A 6,059-nucleotide genomic window follows, 5' to 3' on the forward strand; every position below is an offset into this window, starting at 1 on the left:
ATCTCTGTGTTTTGAAAAATCAATGAAAACTACACGTCCAACTTAAAGTATTTGGGACAATGTTTTGTTTATACCAAGAAAACTGAACTCAATATAATATGATTAAACAATAGCTACTGAAATGCAGAAACCTGTGCTGATTAAAATTGCAAACGCAGGTGATGACATTAACATATATTTAAAGAAGGCCTAATGACATGAACTATTAAGATGAAGGACATGGAGCCTTCAGAGGAGGACAGACAACGCGTGGTGCTGGACTGATGGAAGGCCATGTCTTCATCCCAGTCTTGGTGGGGCATGCCACTCAGCCTATTTTCAGATGCAAATCCAGAGTTCAGGAGGTCCATCCATGCCATAGACACAATCAACATAGAGATTGTAGTGAGTGCTATCACTCAAAGAAAGTATGTAGAAGGAAAAATAGCACAGAAGATGACCCTGGGCAATATCGTTATTTAGGGGCATTCACACAGAGGAACTAGCAAATGAAAGTGTATAAAATAATTAGAAATATAAGAGGAGATGCAGAAGATCCTGGAAACATGAGCTATTATACAATGTTGTGTTAATTTCTGCAGTACAGCCAAGTGATTCAGCTCTACATACATATACATTCTTTTTTAATATTTTTTTCCATTATGGTTTATCACAGGCTCATAATAAGGGCCTCTTATATGGCATAATAAGGGCCTCTTATATGGCTTAACGGAGAAGGCAATGGCACCCCACTCCAGTACTCTTGCCTGGAAAATCCCATGGACGGAGGAGCCTGGTAGGCTATAGTCCATGGGGTCACTAAGTCTTGCCTGGAAAATCCCATGGACGGAGGAGCCTGGTAGGCTATAGTCCATGGGGTCACTAAGAGCCGGACACGACTGAGCAACTTCACTTTAACTTTTCCCTTTCATGCACTGGAGAAGGAAATGGCAACCCACTCCAGTATTCTTGCCTGGAGAATCCTAGGGACGGCGGAGCCTGGTGGGCTGCCGTCTATAGGGTCGCACAGAGTCGGACACGACTGAAGCGACTTAGCAGCAGCAGCATATGGCTTAAAGAGTTCAAGTTTTGCCATTTTTGTGTAAAAGAGTCCAGGTGTCTTCATTCTTGGGTCTTTTCTATCCCCTACCATCTAGAACAGTTTTTCTATTTTTTTTTTTTTTTTGAGTTTTAGGACCCAAATATTTCAAAGAATGCAGCCCAGTTATTGGGGAAAGCCCTTCCATTTGGGTTCATTACATGCTTTCTCTTGGTTGGATTTGGGTGTTGCATTTTTGGAACAAATATTTGCAGTCTTATCAGTGCATTTCATCTAAAAGCACACGGGCTCATAAAAGCACACGGGGCTCAACCCGGCTGATTACTAGTGAATCAGTTTAATCACATGATCACTTGACCTAGATAATGTCTGCTACAATATTGCTGTTTATCCTTGGTGACTACTATGTTCTCAGCAGAAGATACTTTGTGACTCTAGAGATAAATCATTTTTTTTTTCTCCCTGTTCTTGCATAGTAGCTTTGACAGCACTTGATAGGTCTTGCCTAAGACAATCTTACTACATGGCAGATGTTTACTGCAGGTCAGAGTAAAAGCATAGATTTCCCAGTGTGTGCGCGCTCAGCCGTGTCCAACTCTTTGAAACCCAATGAACTGTAGCCCAACAGGCTCCTCTGTCCATGGGATTTCCCAAGCAAGAATGTTGAGTGGGTTGCCATGTCCTCCTCCAGAGGATCTTTCCTACCCAGGGATCAAACCTGTGTCTCCTTTGTCTTCTGCATTGCAGGCAGATTCTTTACCACAGCACCACCTGGGAAGCCCTCAATTTTACTATGGTAGTTGCCAAATAATGATATGGTAATTTCATCTACTTTCTACTTTTTATAGTTGGATTCCTCCTATAAGAACACACCTCTCCTTCTCTGCCATTTACTTATTCACTTATTTTATCAATAAGCCTTTGTGATTGCTTATTTTAGCCAATAGGCCATATAACCTATTACTGTCATTTATTTTTTTCTCACTCATATTGTCCTAAATAGGGCCAGTGGGAGCCTGGCTGCAGGCTTCTGCATCATTTACTTCCTTACTGCCTGGTGTCACAGGTGATCCAGCTTTTCTAACACTTCCCTTACTCCCAGAGTGGTACCAGCCACATCTCCAAGAAGCCCTGCTTATTTACCTTAAAGAATGGCATTTACAAATCAGAACTGGGTGCTAGATGTGACTTATATGATAGACACGGGAAATATGTATAAATAGATGCAGATAGATGCATACATCTATACCTATTTTCATATCTATTCATTCCTTTTTCTCTCTCTCTGCATCTCTACCTCTCTTCCCAACACCACAGGGTTTCTTCCAGCTTTGCCCTTTTCTTTATTCATGACTCTCTTCTTCAGCAGGGAAAAACTTCACATTAGCCACAAGATCTCTGTCTATTATTTTCTCACATCTAAAAATCACACAAAGCAGTTTCATAATTGCCAAGTCACTTCCCTGTGTTTAAAGGTCAAAATACTGTCCAAAGACACAGGTTGTTCTGGAGCTGCTAATTCATTCTTTTCCCTCACCCTTCAGTACGTTTAAGCGTTTAATTTGAAAAGCATAAACCTTATTCATTTCACTTCGTTGTATTTTGGATTTTTTTCTTCTTCCATACTTGTTGATTTTACTTATTTTGTGGAAATATGAAACATCAAGTAGTTCTAAAAGTCAGAGCCCTCACGGGAATAATCAGAGATCTGTTTCATCCCTCACGCCTCTCTTCGCTGCCCCCTGTAGGAAACCAATCTCATTTCCTCTCGCTGTGTCCTTCCTGTGCTTCCCTTTATAAAAATGAGGAAAAGTTATGTGTGACTTTTCTTACTCACTTTCTTATTTACACAGAGAAAAAAATTATTGATCATCTTCCCTTATTAGCTTTTCTAAGTAACAATATCAGTTCAGTTCAGTTCCTCGGTCGTGTCCGACTCTTTGCAACCCCATGGACTGCAGCACGCCAGGCCTCCCTGTCCATCACCAACTCCCAGAGTTTACCCAAACTCATGTCCATTGAGTCGGTGATGCCATCCAGCCATCTCATCCTCTGTTGTCCCCTTTTCCTCCCACCCTCAATCTTTCCATATCACTTGTAAGCAATTTCAGATGAGTTGACAGTGGTCTTCAAGGTGAGGGTTGCCCAGACTTGCCCTCCTGGAAGGACCATCTTGACCCGTTGCCTGGAGACCACCACGCAGTGAAGCAAGCCCAGGTGGTCCAGGAAAGAGCCAGGGCGAGGGTGGGGAACCAAGGTAAGTGCTGCAACCAACTGGCTCTGCTGACCTGCCCTCTGGATGGCACCCTTCCAGTTTCTGTGGAAACTGAAAAAGAAATCAGCGGAGAGACTGCCCAGAACAGGGGGGGTGAGTCTGAGTCCCCCTTTGTTTCCATGACATCACGACGTGTTTCTGCCTGACACCCTTCCCAATTCCAACCAAGTGACTGTCTTCCACGTGCATGTTCTGACGATGTTCCTTTTCCTTCTGTTTCTTTAGCATGTGTTGCAGACTGCTTGCTCAGTAGCTGTCTTGTCTGACTCTTTGCGACCCCATGGACTGTAGCCCCTCAGGCTCCTCTGTCCATGGGGATTCTCCAGGCAAGGACACTGGAGTGGGTTGCCATGCCCTCCTCCAGGGGATCTTCCCAACCCAGGTGTTGAGCCCAGGTCTCCCACATTGCAGGCGGATTCTTAACCACTGAGCTACTGTTTTCAGTTTCAGTTCAGTCGCTCAGTGGTGTCCGGCTGTTTGCAACCCCATGAACTGAAGCACACCAGGCCTCCCTGTCCATCATCAACTCCCAGAGTTTACCCAAACTCATGTCCATTGAGTCGGTGATGCCATCCAACCATCTCATCCTCGGTCATCCCCTTCTTCTCCCTCCTGAGTTACTGCTTAGTGGTCCAATCATTTGTCGACTCATTAGAGCTGTTCATGAAGGCTGTAAATCCCCTGCTCGAATATGTTTGCTTCATCACAGTCATGCCTTCAGCATCCCCTAAATGTACTTCCCCCAAATAAACTATCCACCATTGCCACCACTGTAGGCAGAATCTTTCTAATATCCTAGTCTGATTAGGTTATTCTGATTGAAAGCACATCCGTGATTTCCTGTTGTGTAGGAGACAGAACTCAGATTATTTGGAGGGACATAGAAGTCCTTTTACAATATGATCCCCGTTTTACTCATCCAGACTCTTCCCCCACAGTGGTCCCATGAGCCCCAGCTTCAGCCTCATCGTGATACCCACACACCTGCATTTACCATGCTGTTTCATGCCGGCCTGCAGAGATTGTATTTTCTGTTTGTGATTTCCTTACACTTCTTAAACAAAAAAATCCCTTTATGAGTCACACCCAGAAAAATTGCTGTGAGGATGTTGTCCCTGACTGCTCAATATTGAGTTGCCCTCTGTCTTGACTTCTCTTCAGATAAGCCTGTGCTTGAGTTACAACATCTATCAGATTGCTTTAAATTTAATTCACATTCTGTCTCTCTCTTATTATTTACCCTTCATTTAGATCAGGGAAACAATATTAATTATGTTTGTTATCTCCAGTGCTTGGTACATAGTAGATGCATGAAAAAAAGACTCAATTAATAATTCAAGGGTAGAGATTAGGGTAATTTTTAATTGAATTGAGTGGAAATAAAATGAACAGAAAAAATGCTCTTCCAGGAAGTTAAGCTTCATTCCTTGGCATCAATTATCAAAATGACCTTGGATTTTTTCCCTACAGTCTGTTTCATAATCCAATTTAAAATTTAGGCCTAAATATTTTAAAACTTAAGTTTATCAGAAAAATATACTTAGAACACAAAATAATATCCATGGTAGATTGAAAAAAAAAGTCAATTAAATCTACTGTAGGATTATTTTAGAGTTTGTATCATCAAATCAGAACATTATTACAACAAATAGCCAAAGCTTGTGTTATTATTTCTAAGGTCATAACCTCAAGACTTCAAGTTTAACGATCAACTTCAAAAGCAAAATTGGATTTATCTCTTGGAAAAATTGGGAATGTTTTTCACTCCTTTTATGCAGCTAGTATAATCCTGAAAGCAAAACCTAAACATAACTTGAAAAAGAATTCTGAAGCTCTGACAAGTGGAAAGCTTGTCAGGCTCCACTCCCTCCCCAGCACGAAGAGCCAGGCAAACTGAACCCTTTTGTTGGAAACCAAGAGAACTGGGATTGGGACAGTTCATGCCCAGACCTCTGGAGGGCTGGGCTTATCCAGAGTCATGACTGAGCTGAGTTGGCCTGGATCTGAAGCCCCTGAAGCATCAATGTAAAACGATCATTTTGAGGACCATTTTTTCATAAATTTATGCCTTATGTGCCTATGCATGCATGTTCAGTCATGTCTGACTCTTTGCAAACCTATGGACTGTAGCCCGCCAGGCTCCTATGTCCATGGGATTCTCCAGGCAAGAATACTGAAGTGGATTGCCATTCATTTCTCCAGGGGATCTTCCCAACCCAGGGATCAAACCCGTGTCTTTACTACTGTGCCACCTGTTCAGTTCAGTCGCTCAGTCATGTCCAACTCTTTGCGACTCCATGAACCGCAGCACGCCAGGCTTCCCTGTCCATCACCAACTCCCGGAGTCCACCCAAACCCATGTCCATTGAGTCAGTGATGCCATTCAGCCATCTCATCCTCTGTCGTCCCCTTCTCCTCCTGCCCTCAATCTTTCCCAGCATCAGGGTCTTTTCAAATGAGTCAGCTCTTTGCATCAGGTGGCCAAAGTACTGGAGTTTCAGCTTCAACATCAGTCCTTCCAATGAACACCCAGGACTGATCTCCTTTAGGATGGGCTGGTTGGATCTCCTTGCAGTCCAAGGGACTTTCAAGAGTCTTCTCCAACACCACAGCTCAAAAGCATCAATTCTTTGGCACTCAGCTTTCTTTATAGTTCAACTCTCACATCCATACATGACCACTGGAAAAACCATAGCCTTGGCAAAGTAACGTCTCTGCTTTTTAATATGCTGTTTAGGTTGGTCA

Source organism: Giraffa tippelskirchi, chromosome 14 (assembly GCF_054371585.1).
Source record: "Giraffa tippelskirchi isolate mGirTip1 chromosome 14, T2T-mGirTip1v1.2.pri, whole genome shotgun sequence".
Classification (NCBI taxonomy): Eukaryota; Metazoa; Chordata; class Mammalia; order Artiodactyla; family Giraffidae; genus Giraffa; species Giraffa tippelskirchi.